General features: G+C 40.2%; 1 protein-coding gene across 1 annotated transcript in view; it reads right to left on the bottom strand.

Annotated features, from left to right (window-relative positions):
• The window catches only part of NRG1 (neuregulin 1), a 1,121,130-nt gene that overhangs the window by 654,199 nt on the left and 452,544 nt on the right, over nucleotides 1-14,387 (bottom strand).

Below are 14,387 nucleotides of genomic sequence, written 5' to 3'. Positions count from 1 at the left end.
GCTGTAGGGAGATCTAGGAAATACATGCTCAGAGAGAAGGATCCCCTGAGTAGCTTCCGTAAGGCTTCCACCTCCGCCAATACTCTCAAGTTCAAGGTCTCTGGATCGTTGGTTTTATTACAGATCATCTCTAGTCTCAGGTCATGAGCATCCTTACCCTATAGGGCATTTTCACAAAAAGGGCCCACATGTCTCACAGGGCTTAGGATGCCCTAGTAGTTCCACTGCAGTGTTCCTCTTCTGCAAGGAAACTTCCCAGCCTCACATTAGTGCAACCACCGTCTCTATTTCTGACATGAGTTCATCAACCAGTGCTGAAAAGGTCTATTGGACGCACTACTTGTCAAGATACAAGCTGTTTCTGCACTTTGCCTCCAGTCAGATAACCAGAACAAAGGTATACTGGATATGAAACAGATTCTTTGCTACTGTCCTCACCTTAGCTGTAACACTAGCTTCCCTAAAAACCCAGGTTCCATGAGATTTACTACATGTCCACAAAAATATGCTTTATTCCAAGCAAAAGAGGATTTTACTTCTGCTCTTCTCTCATGCAGTATCCAAATCTCTAATTGCTCTTTGGCTTAATGTAGGCGATTACATGTCAGACTTGAAGAGGTCCACTTCAAACTCTGCAAGACATGCAGTAAACCCAGTCCTGGAATAAGTCGGCTGCCCGCAGGCAGACAGGACTTGAGGAGCACTTTCAACCCCTTCCTCAAAGAGAGAACACCTGGCCCTCCTCAAGCTACTTCCGCTTTACTTCCCACCTGTGGAGCTGGGTAAATTTCCTAAAATCATTCCTCAGAAATGCCATCTTCCTCATGGTCTAAGTTCTGCCATTCCTCCAAAGACGCCCAGCACCGAACATGTGCCCGCTTCACAAAGACAAAGACCATGTCATCAGGGGTCCAGGCCACAGTGATGAAGAAGATTCTCAACCACATTCACTTGGCAATTCAACTGGCAATAGCACCGGGGACACTTTTTGATCAGAAAGGAATACGACGAAAGAGCACACCTGGGTACCAATATCCATGCCTCTGTGGCAGGCTTCACTGCTGTCGGTGGCATGAAACGCATGCTCACCTCAGCCTGAATGAGAAAGGGGCTCAAAGGCAGAATAAATGTCAGATTCATCCAGAGGACAGTTTCTTTACCACCAACAAAGGTAAGGCCACACACGATCAGAGCTCCTGGCTCTCACAGAAATCCCCCGGCAACAAACTATTACTGACTTCCTATCCACCACTCTGCCATCCCTTCTACCTGTCTTCCAATTGAGACCAGCTTGTCTGAGCCTTGGAGTAGCCCCATGGCTTCTCGCGCATGTCTTTGTTGGATCTGTCATCCCCTGCCATCTGCTCCTGTGCATGTTTAAACTGCATGTTTATGTCCCCACCCCCACCAATTCATATGCTAAACCCCTAATCCCCAGTGGGCTGATATTAGGAGGTGGAGCCTCAGGGAAGTAACTGGACTTGGGTGAGGTGATGAGGGTAAGAGCCCCCCCTAATGGGATATTAGTGTCCTAATAAGAAAAGAGAGACTCGAGCTTATTCTCTCTCAGCCATGTGAGGAACAGCAAGAAAGCGGCCATCTGTATACCTGGAAGGGCACCCTCCTTAGACACCAAATTTGCTGGCACCCTGGTCTCAGACTTCCCAGCCTCCAGGACTTTGAGAAATAACTATCTGTTGTTGAAGCCACCTAGCCTCTGGCATTTTTGTTACAGCAGTCCAAACTGACTAAGACATGGGGTAACCCAGTGTCTGACTTTGTCAGCCTCCCCTGATCCACTTTCCCAGGCAAAGTCTGACATCCTGTCCCATCCTGTCTGAGACCCTTTGCAACTGCCAGTCTCATTTCAGCGTGCTCACAAACCATGGTGTCTCTGAGATAAAATATCTAAAGCTTTTAGAGTACAGGGGTGCCTGGGTGGCTCAGTGGGTTAAGCGTCTGACTTCGGCTCTGGTCATTATCTTGTGGTTTATGGGTTTGAGCCCCTGCATCAGGCTCTGTGCTGACAGCTCAGAGCCTGGAGCCTGCTTCGGATTCTGTGCCTCCCTCTCTCTCTGCCCCTCCTCAGCTTGGGCTCGCTCTCTCTCTCTCTCTCTCTCTCTCTCTCAAAAATAAATAAACATTAAAAACATAAAGCTTTTAGAGTAGAAACAAACTTTAGCTCCTAGCTTATCTTCTGTTTTATAGAAGGTGTGACTGACCAACTATCACAAAGTAAGTTAAAATGACTAGAACCCAAGCTTTCTGACTCATACAACAATGTTCTTTACACTACCCATACCATCCCATTCCGAGAGAACAGGTTCAGCAATGGAAGGAAATCCAAAATGGGTATATTACTAAAACTTGACTTTGGGAGAAAATTTATTCATCTTGTAAGGCAGGTTCTGTTCCAGAAAACTCTGTAAACATTGAAAAAAGGATGATAATTGCCAATGTTTACAGAGAAATACATCCAGGTACTTTCAGTTTCTGCAAACTTGTCAAACTAAATCCTGATGAGATGGGGAAAAATTATTTTTTTTCTTTTATTTGAAGCCAATTAACTTATATAGACAAATTTCCAAATTTCCTCAGTAATCTAGGAATGGAAATACATAAAACACAGTTAATGTATTTGGAAGATTCATCAAGTGAGATGTCCCAACCCAGTGCATGTGGGGTAGAGGGTTTCTTGCTGTGGAAAGTCTTCCAAAAGTTAAAAGCCTGCCAATCTGCTCCAAAGTTGAGGTTCACTCTCAAGGTCAAATGTCTGTGACTACAAAGTCCTTCCCTATCTGACCACTTCTCTCCATAAGAATCACGTCTGCAGGGTTAGGCATCATTTAGAGTGTGTTCACAGATTTTTTTTTAAGGTGAAATGTCTAAATCTCATGTATTCATAAAGCAAATCAACAGGACTAAAACTGAAACTCACATATCCCAATTTCATTCTTTGTCAACTTTGGTGGTCATGAACATTTTTGGTGTTTTTCATGTCTAAAGTTTCCATGGGGGGGACTGGGTGGCTCAGTCAGTTTAGTGTCTAACTTCAGCTCAGGTCATGATCTCAAGGTTCATGAGTTCCAGCACCACGTCGGGCTCTGTGCTGACAGCTTAGAGCCTAGCGCCTGCTTCAGATTCTGCGTCTCCCTCTCTCTCTGCACCTCTCCCCTCGTGTTCTCTCTCTCTCTCAAAAATAAACATTAAAAAAAATTTTTTTTAAGTTTCCACAGAATTTTGAATTTCCTCATTAATTATGCTGCTATGAAATCAATGTCTGCACTTAAAAGGTACACCTAATATATGGCCCTCATTTAACAGGTACATAAAATTTTACTTTTCGTTTTGTTTTGTTTTGACTGCCAATTCTTAAACTGCTGCCTTAAGAGCTGTTAAACAGAAAAGAGATGCTCATGGAGACCTTAGAATTATATAATCTATTTCCCCCAAAAGGATTATTTTGGACCAAAATGATCCTAGCAAATAACTTCCCTTGATGATAATCTACACATTTCTCAGTTAATAAGCCTTTTGTTTTCTTTCTTTTTAAACCACTTATTTATTTTTGAAAGAGAGAGAGAGAGAAAGCGTGAGCGGGGAAGGGACAGAGAGAGAGGGAGACACAGAAACTGAAGCAGGCTCTATAACCCACGAGTTGTGAGATCATGACCTGAGCTGAAGTCGGACACTTACCCAACTGAGCCACCCAGGGGATCCAATAAGCCTTTTCTTCCCAGCCTGTTAATTACAGACTTCAGCAAGAAGTTAAAAAGCAAAGCTCCATGAGGCTGGAGTTCACTATATGCTGTGTGCGCTGATAACAGAACTCCTCCTCCCAAGACATGTGAAGGGTGGCGAAACTGTCAGGATTTCGAGTCATCAGCTAAGTCATCACTAGGGTGACTGTCTGCCAATATCAGCAGTTGAATCACAGTCTAGAGGACAAGTGGTTTTGACAGCCAGCAGACACCTGAGAACTCAGGACAACTTTAAAAGTAGTTTGAGATACACTCCCTGCTCTTCGGTGAAGTGCTTCTTGTACCACATTCAGAATTTTCTGTCACCTTGGCCTAATCAGTGTTCACAGCTTTACTGAAAGTTTCTGAGTGCCATTTTTCTTAGCGGAATGTCTCTCTCATTACAAGATGTCATTTGTGTGCTTAGAGCGCGGATGCATGACTCAACTATCACCAGGTGAACGGTATACCCTGGTTTTCCCAAGACAGTCTCTGCTTCAAAGCCTGTTGTCCCAGGATAATTGTTAAGATCTCCCCCTTTCATTCACACCAGTATGAACGATACATTATATTGTCCAGTGACCCACTACTAATGACCAGTAAGTAATGTGGAATCCTTCCATCAAGCACTGGTCACACCAGCCATTTGATCATTGACAATGTTTTCCTTTCACTGATTATCATTTTGATTGAAGTCTCTTTCCAGATGGGCTTGTAGCAGCTGTGTTCCTCTAGAGCATCTTTTCTGTATTCTACGTTATTGTCTCAGGCTTCAGCGATACAGGATGAAGCCTCCATAATTTCGTTTTCACCTTTGATTCTCTTAATCAAGTGAAAAAACAAATGTAAGTGATGGTAATCAATGTAAATCCGGCCATCGTTTGGATCATCTCAGCATGGAATTATATGTGGAAGAGATACTAAAAATAAAGAACATTTACATTTTTACAGAGGTCTGCAAAAAAAAATGCCAGAAAGCATAGCTTTCATTACATGTAGTGCAACATCCTTTCCCAGCTCCCTCACACATAGTATTCCCCCTCCCCAGGCATTCAGTAAGGAAAAGACTGTCCTCAAGGGATTTCATTTTTAACCTACCTCACAATACAAAAAATTAGGGCAATTTCAGCTCTTTGCCAAAAGAATGCAATTGCAATCAGAGATATCCCATTAAAAAGATTATCAAATAACTTCGATCAAACCAGTAAGAATTGTGTCTGTGTTAAGTATCAAGACAGAACCAGAAAAACAGTCTAGCACAATTATTATAGTGAGGCTTACGCGAGGATACGAAAGAATCATTTCGACTGGCCTATAGTCAAGAGGTGAGAAAGGAGAGGGAATGCTATGTCATCAGAGCATTCTGAAACTGGTAGAAGACACCAAAGACATCTCTAGTCATATGCACACCTCTGAGAGACAGGTGTCATCTCTCTTCAGAAAATGGGAGACCAGAGAGATTCAAGCATATTTCAAGGCCACATAGCCTCCATAAGGGACATAAAATGACTGCTGAGAGTTCAGGGTGATGAATACTTGTGTTGTAAGACAGGTAGACTCTATCCCTAGGTGTAACCTTTAATAGATGAACAGTTTCTGAAGAAGATGAAAGTACATGTGTGTCCAGGTATATGTAACAAAATTGGCTCAAATTCTCTTCCTTAGAATCCAAAGTCAGTACAGGGTTCCTTCACAACATTTTTCATTTGCCTCCCTGATTTTCCAGAAATATGGTTTACTTCCTTCAACTGAAAACCAGCAGAATTTTAAGATTAATCAAGGTACTAAGGAAGTAGCCTCAAACTGAAATAAATTCTCAGTTACATGAGATAGTCACCTATAATGTTAAGAGAGGATGTGAAGATGTTGACGATGTTAAGAGAGAACATTACAGCAACCTAGGGGGCAGATGAGAAGGGATGCAGGGACATAATTAGAAAAACCTGTAGTTTGGAAGGCCCTTTTTTCACGGCCAAGGACACAATGTAACACTGGCCTATTATAATCTATGCACTGCGGAGCTGAGTGTTGACCAAAAGCTGCTGAATCTAATAGGACAATTCTAGTGATGATGAGCTATCAGATGTGAACAAGTTTAGTTAATCTTGGAGGTCTGACATAGGCAATTAGTCCTTAAATATCTTTTTGTATCAAACCTTAGGTCCCTTTCAAATACTAATTAATTTTAATGAGAAGAGATACTTTAATATCTCTGGAATGACAAAATGACATATGTTCATATAGACTCAGAGGCCACTTGCAGAAACTCCAAGGTCTAGAAGGTGAGAACTACAGAGGAAGATCATGTTAAATAATTACAGTTCAATTTCATAACTATTTTTGATAATTTGTCCAAGAGCATCTGGTTGTCTTTCCAGGATCATACAACTGTGTTAACAGCTTTAAAACCCACTTTCTAGCTCCCACACTATTTTTCCATCATTCATTACTTGATCTCTTTTTCATCTCCAGGAAGTCTTTTGCAGCTTCTCAATTCATATCTTGACTGCATTTTTTGTTTGTTTGTTTGTTTGTTTGTTTGTTTGTTTCATCTCCTACAACACGTATGGTTTACATTCCAATATGTAAACCACCAGATATAGATTTAGAGCATTTTAGAGCTAACAGGAATTTCCTAAAATTGTATGACACAACTTGTTCATTTTAGAGATGAGTGAATTGAGGTTCAGAGAGGATAAACGACTTTTTCAACATTGTATACATAGTCAGTGGCTGAGCAGACTTTATAAGCTCGTGTTCTTTCTCCCATGCCAGTGGCTATAAACAGCACTTTTCACACTGCAATATTTATTCATGCAGAGGCAGTCTAGAACAATTATCAAGAGCATGGACTCTGGAGTCAGATTGCTAGAAGTCAGATCATAACTCCATGACCTGATATTTCTGTTACCTTGGTCAGTGAGTCAATATTTACAGCCACCTGTAGACCATGGGCAGATATTATGTTTTATTTGCCAATCATATATGCAACACTTTTTTTTGACCAATTTTTACAGGCCAGGCTCTATCTGGTTCTAGGAATGCTAGGGAAAAGGGTCATGATACCAGCCGTCGGGGAGTCAGGCATCCAAAAGACTTACAACACTGTAGGACAGGTAGCCTAAACAGGTGTGCCACAAGAGCAGTGGCCTTGGAGACACAAGGAAAGCAGCCAGGTGCACCTGGGCAGGTGGAAGTACTTCACAGAGAAAGCGGCATGAGATTAGAGCCTCCAGCAATGACTATCGCCCCAGGTTTGAGTGTTGTCTCTGACATTGGCAGGTAAGGACACGTTTGTTAAACGGATGAGTGGAATTGTCTTCCCTGACCAGCATAGGGGAAAATAGACACTTGAGAGAAATACAGGAAGAAGGCACTCCTCTCTATGAAAGAGCTCTTTAGCAAGAGCCCTCACTTACACCGGCAATAACCATCTATCGAACTCTCCAAGAGGCTATCAGACAGTGTAGGGCAGCAGAGTTCCCAGCACATCTATGCACATAATGCTGGGAATTTGTGTAAAGCCCAATAAAACCAGTTTCTGCCCGCGCCCCCCAAATTTGAGGTCTAAGGGATATTTCTTAATATACTCTTCAAAACCTAGATGATTCTATCTACTCAGTTGCAGGATAAACCCAGGGAAGACCTCTTCCTGTTGCATCTGAACAATACCCCTGAAAAACCTTTCTTCACACAATTAGGCAGGCTCTGCTCCAAAGAAAGGCTTGGTGTGATATGCACTCCTGCCAAGCACATTCTAAGGCAAATGCACGAGTGGGCTCGAAATATCGCTGAAAGGACCTTTCCCTTTTAAAAGGTCACTGCACAAAACACAATAAAACTGTCTACTAGAGCATGCTCTTCTTCCGACTGACATGCTTCAAAAGTACATGAACCAAAAGGCTTCTTTGGGCTCCACACCTTGTTAAGGGGCTTTCGGAATTTCACATCCTCTCGGGTACTCCTATGGCTGTCATGTAATATCATTTTCCGGCAACTCGGTTCTCTCCTCCGCCACCTCCTCTTGTTACTGTTTTGACTAGATCCTATTTTTTACAACTTCTTCCCGTGATTCACATTTTAATATTACACAACATGCAGTGGGCTCCTATGTAGGACCTGCGACAGAGGCATTTTTTCTCTACCCTCTTCTATACACCAAGACTCTTCCACATGTTCACCTGGTCAAGGGGTACTTATGGCGCCGCTTTCCTTTATGAGCCTCGTATGCATTCACCAAAATCAAATGCACTGAAACGAGACTTTCCTTTTTGTGACAGAGAAAAAAGAAAGTCAGCAAACAAGAGGTGACTGGGGACTTAAGTCTGCTGTAATTCACGGTCACCTACAGTGAAGGTTTTAGTATATGTGCTGCCAAAGCAAGCCCAAAAGTGCTTGTTTTAAAATGCTACCAGTGGGGGTGCCTGGGTGGCTCAGCCGGTTAAGCATCCGACTTGGGCTTTGGTCATGATCTCACAGCTCATGGGTTCAAGCCCCACGTCGGCCTCTGTGCTGACAGCTCAGAGCCTGGAACCTCCTTCGGATTCTGCGTCTCCCTCTCTCTCTGCCCCCTCCCCTGCTCATCCTCTGTGTCTCTGCCTCTCAAAAATAAATAAATATTAAAAATGAAAATAAAAAAAAATAAAATTCAGCCAGTAAAAGGGCATATGGCATGTAACACTGCAGGTGACAAATGAGTGTAATGGTTAATATCTATTTTTACAGATCAAAAGAAAAAGGGAGCAATCCTGGAATTGTCTGTAATTACTGTAGTGTCTTGGAGGAAAATGGGTACATATGTGGGAAGTAAAGAAAGCTCAGAAACAAATGTGACCACAAAATGATGTGTTGAAAAACAGGTATGTGGAGGGCAAGAGAAATTCCAGGGATCAGGACTATATTCTACACTTAGAGGTAGTATGTTATCATCAGAAGTAACGTAACTGATCACAGCTATAGGGCTTTGAATAAAACACTTTAAATCCTAAAAACAAAAGAAAACACACAAAAAAAACACAAAAAAAATAAAAAACAAAAAAAACCCACAAAGGAATGAGAATCCATTCTATGAAACACAAAGATTTAGTGATGCTTTGGGTGGGTAATTACTGTGATTCAGGAAGGCAGAACATTTTTGTTTCCACTTTCTCCTAAATATTTATATATTAAATTTATTAATGTATTTACATTATTTATATGTTAATTATATATAAACCTATTATTCATTTAACATAACTATATAGCAGGATAAAAAGGAAGACAAGCATAACCGCAAAGAGGAGTGGCTGTGTGATCATGGTGATGCAGACAGAAACTGGAAGGGACTTTTAGTAAGAAGAGGCAGAGGAAGCCAAAGTCCAAAATACACTACATTGTGTCTGCAGAATTGATGGTGAATGTTTACAAAGGCATCTCAGGAGGTCTAAGGGCAGAAATGAAAGGTGTGACTGAAAATAGAACCCAACACAAGTTCTGTGTATGAAGCAATTATGTATATTCCTCTCTTCTTCAGTACACAATCTCCATTCTGGATCCCAGGAAACAAACAGCTGGATTCATCATCCCAAGCTAATAAAACAATAATAATGATCATGATAATAATCCAAAATCAAATCCAAAACAGAAGAAAAATTATTGACAGTGCTTCTCTAAAAAAACCGAAACACTTCCCGGGAGAAAAAGATTGAATTCTATATTGGCATATAAGAATAACAATTTTCCATTCTTGTATGGTAAAGACCCACTGACATCAAAACACACCTCTCTGCCCTCACGGGATAACTGATTACCCACCCTTCTTTTTTTTTCTTTAATTAATTTCTTTTAAGTTTATCGTGGAGAGACAAAAGACAGCCTGAGCAGGGGAGGGGCAGAGAGAGAGGGAGACAAAGAATCTCAAGCAGGCTGCACACTGTCAGCACAGAGCCCGACGTGGAGCTTGAATCACAAACTGTGAGATCACGACCTGAGCCGAAACCAAGAAGAGTTGGATGCTTAACTGAGCCACCCAGGCATCCCCGATTGCCACCCTTCTGTCTTGTAATCCCCGAATTTCCACTCAGGATAGAAACTGCAAGGACAAACATTTCTGTAAGAGCAAAAGAAAACCACAGTTTTTTCCTTTACCAATCAGACAATCCAGGATATCATGCCTATTGGGCAACCCAGCAGCAGTCTGGATAAAGTGTAAGACAGGCAAACTGAAAAACAGACAATTTAAGAAACAGGAAATAGAAAACAAACAACAAACCTTGGTGAATTTAGACGCACTGGTGAAACTATTACAACTAAAAAGTGCAAACAAAAGGCTTTTGAAGAGAATAATTAAAATAGAACAAGAAAGCACTGAAATGAAACCATAGTTGTTGAAATAAACCAAAAGAGCTAAAAAGACTAAGATACAGCCAAGGGATTATATCTAAACACAAATAGAGATGAACCTTAGAGGACAGAAGTTATGAGAGAAGATAAATCTGGCAGATCTAACATCCATGTATTAGGAGCCACAGAAAGAGAATAGAGAAAATGAAAGAGAGGAGTCGTTAAAGAAACCATAGAAATACATTTCCCTTAAGGAAGCCACACATGTACACACAAGGGAGTCTCACCAAGTATAGATCATAACAAATGCAAAAAGGATTCTCAAGGTGTTACTGACAACATAGAAACAAGTGAAATAATGAGATGATCCTAAAAGTTTTTAAAGAAAAATAGGAGGAATAAGCCTCAGCCTGGTACTTAAGTTCTTTTCAACAACAATAGAGCAGAGCGTTTTAGATTCAAGAGGAAAACTCTTTTCAACCTAGAATTTTATATTCAGTCAAAATATCACACAAATAGGAGTCTGTGCAAGAGCCAGAATATGTATTTACCTCCTCTATTCTTTTTCTTAGGAAATTACTTTATGACATGTTATAATAAAATGAGAGGGTAAGCTAAGAAATATGAAGATATTGAAACAGCAGCTATAACCAACCAGAACCTGAGAAGTCAGCTGCACATAGGTCTCGGTGTGGTGAGTCCAGCATGGGACAGGAAAAAGGTGGACTTAGAGAAAGACTCCTAGGGGTCAGGGAGGGTAGATCAATGAGACTAAATGAAATGAAAGAGGGTAAAAAATAAATTAAGCTATGACCAAGGATAACAGAATGTGTAAAAGAAATGAGCCTTAATTTAAGCAATTGACTAAATGTAAGAAAAAAAAAATCAGGGGCACGTGGATGGCTCAGTGGGTTAAGCTGGACTCAGGTCATGAACTCAAGGGAGTTCGAGCCTGCATGGGGCATGCCACTCTCAGCGCAAAGCCTGCCACGGATCCTCTGTCCTGCGCTCCCTCTGCCCCTCCCCTGTTGGCACTCTCTATCTCAAAAAAATAAATAAACATTAAAAATATCATTGATTTGAACTTGAATTCTAGGAATCTTTTCAATGAACTACAGGTCATGACATTGGACCTTTAAAGTAAAAAAAAGAAAGAAAGAAAGAAAAGAAACATTTAAGCATAACATACTTCTTTCTCCTAACATTAAAAATGATATTTATTTGGTCATGATAATGTTAATTATTATGAACTGTTTTTTATCCTACTTTTAAAGTTAACCTTTGGACAAAGACTCAGTTGTATTTTAGCTTAAAGTGAAAAGAGAGTGGTTGACAACAGTAGGACCTGAAATGAGGAAGAAAAAGTTGGGGAAAGTCTGAGAGACTAAGCCTCATTTTATTTCATGGGGAATAACAGAAGGTTGCAAGTTCTCAAAGTAAGAAAACAACTTTGAAGATTTTACTGAAAGCCTACAATTATGTTTGGGTTAGGTTAACAGAAGAAGAAGGGAATGAAGTACAAATCCACAAAATCCCCATCTTTCAAATGGCAGAGTGAATTTACTAAATCTGATAATTTACTAAATCCGATAAGTGTTGAGTTCTCTACTAGATGGACTAAAATAAGAACCAGTAAAAACTTAAAACTAAAGGATAAATAAATTAAAAAGACACCTCTAGGGAACTGAGGAAGGTGGAGCAAGAGACTCTTGTTCTCATCAGCAGTGCTTAATACGTATATTGGCATGTGTGTGCTGCATAATGTGTGTACTGGAATGCAATACCCTGAGAATAAGCAAATACGTACTTGTGTGCACAATACCCTTCATAGTAATTGTTGACTATTTTTTGTGTGCAACACATGTGAAGCATGATTTCCACCCCCACCCACCCTTTGTTTAAAGTAGGCTTCATGCCCAGCGTGGAGCCCAACACAGGGCTTGAACTCACGACCCTGAGATCAAGACCTGAGCTGAGATCAAGAGTTGAATGCTTAAGTGACTGAGCCACCCAGGCACCCCAGGATCCTTATTTATTACCTAGGCTGTGTATAACTTCTTTAGAGGGCTATTTATATGTATATATCCTTTACATATAAGCACTTCTCTTGAGTTATGGTTTTCAGGTCCTGAAGTTTTTCTTCTTCTTTATCTATCAAATTTCACCATCAGCAATTAAGCAATCAAGGTTAAATGTAGTTCTTCCCTGTGTGTTTGCTTATTTAAAGCAAAAACTCTAGGAAGGTGTAAATACTAGGAATTGAAAATGAGGTATCATTCACTAAAAGGAGGCTAAACAGCTCAAAAAAAGGTGAGGTGAGGAGCTATAAAGATATTTTGCTTACCTCATTATTTTGATAAGGTCTTTTATCTTCATAGGCTTTTAGTTTTAGAACCCAGTAAGTACTTCACTTATACTTACACAGGAAAAGTGAAAAGTTCAAAATGACTGAACTGATACTTAACCCAATGACCTAGAGGGACAGGGCATGTTTATCAAGCCAGTCTCTTGAAGCTGGAAGTTTAAGAAACATGGAGGGTCTGGGTGGGGAGTGGTAAAAGTCTCTGACCATGAAACATCTCACTCGGTCGTCTGGATGTATTTTGTTTGGACAAATTCACACCCAGTGGCCCATATTAATGAGGTGACAATGAAATCACAAGACTAGTCAGAAGCTGAAGGATGACTTTAGGACACATGTTTACCGTTCCAGGCCATCTGCAAACCTTTGAACCTTTGTGAAGTTCAAACATGCAGGACTCAGTGTAAAGCAACAGGCCATTTTCCAAAGTAGGGCTCAATACCAAATAAATAAATGGTGAAAGAAAATCAATAACTGATCAAGTTATTGATTCATTACATAGGTACAGCTTCAGAATTCCAGATGACCTTAATCTGTGCATATGAACACACACTCTCTTTATAAAGGGATTGAATCTTACAAATTATAAGTAAGTTTATCAATTGGATTAGGAAAAAAATGATCACATTTGGTCAAGGGTCAAAGATAATGCAATTATGATTTCTGCCATTTTTATTTTGAAGAAGCTGCTATCTTTGGAGGTGGAAACCTGAAAACTATATTGGTGGCCCTCTGTATATCTCCATTTGTGTTAGGGGATAGAATAAGATTCTGGAGTCATTCCATTAATACTTCTGGAAGGTGTTGGAAGTTACTGTATATTCACTTATTCAAAAAATTACCCTCATCCCCCAAATCATCTCATAATCTCTTTACAATTTCCATAAAGGGAGGGTCTAAGTGTTTGTTTGTTTGTTTAGTTCTCTGGCATTTCTCTTTCTTTCTTTCTTTCAAAATAAGCCTTATTTTCATTTCAATTTGCATTAAACATCAGGGGCAGAGAACACTCTTATTTCCCCTGGTTCTCACAAACGTGCCTCTTTTGCCATTTGGGGAAATGTAGTAAAGAAAGAAAAGTGTTTTCAGTGCCAGGGGTGTTGATTTTCAGGACTTAAAAATAAATAATATGATTAAACAAATGTGGACTTAGACAAAGAAATTATACATGTTTGATGTGAACATCTGGAAACACCCCAACTGCCTATACAGATTACGTGTAAGTAATTGCAAGGCTTGCAGGGCCGCAATGTGATTAAGAGTGGATGAATTAATACTATGGTAGACAAAAACACAATCAATTGTATTATGTCCTTCTTCAGAGAGAGATAGATGGCCAGCAAAAGCAGAGAAAAAAGAAAGGCAGGAAACAAACACTATATTGTCCACTTTGGTTGTACGGACTATGCAATATAGTTTTCTTGGCAAGGACAGCCTGGTAGAGAAGGGAATGTTAAAATCATCTTAGTTAGAAGATAAACATAAGATCAACTCATTCCCGTTGTTTTGAATCCATACTCTATAGCAGAAATGCTTCAGAAAACTTGGCATCCTTTGTTATTAATCTATAGGAAGAGAATGAATTTGTCAGGCCAACTCAAGCAATGTTCTCATCGGACAGATGCAGTTCTCATTATAAGTTGATAATTTGGCACTCTGATTATAACTTAAATTCCCATGTTGCTTGTCTACAGGGAGAGGATTTTGTGAACGATTAGTGACTTGAGTACCACAACCTATTTAACAGTTGTATTTATCACTGTAAATAAAAACCTTGGTATTCTGGTTTGTACTTAGTATGTGAACTGTGTTAGTATCTATCTCATTCTGAGAGATGGAACCACCTCTACCTGGTCTGCAAACCAAATCACAGTTGCCAGCCTACAGTCCTAAGGAAATATGACCTTCTATCATGACATCAAGAAAAACACCATGATGTGGTCTATCTGGACAGCCAACACCCAAGC

Source organism: Prionailurus bengalensis, chromosome B1 (assembly GCF_016509475.1).
Source record: "Prionailurus bengalensis isolate Pbe53 chromosome B1, Fcat_Pben_1.1_paternal_pri, whole genome shotgun sequence".
In the NCBI taxonomy this organism is placed as follows: domain Eukaryota; kingdom Metazoa; phylum Chordata; class Mammalia; order Carnivora; family Felidae; genus Prionailurus; species Prionailurus bengalensis.
This window is presented reverse-complemented; position numbering and strand designations above follow the sequence as displayed.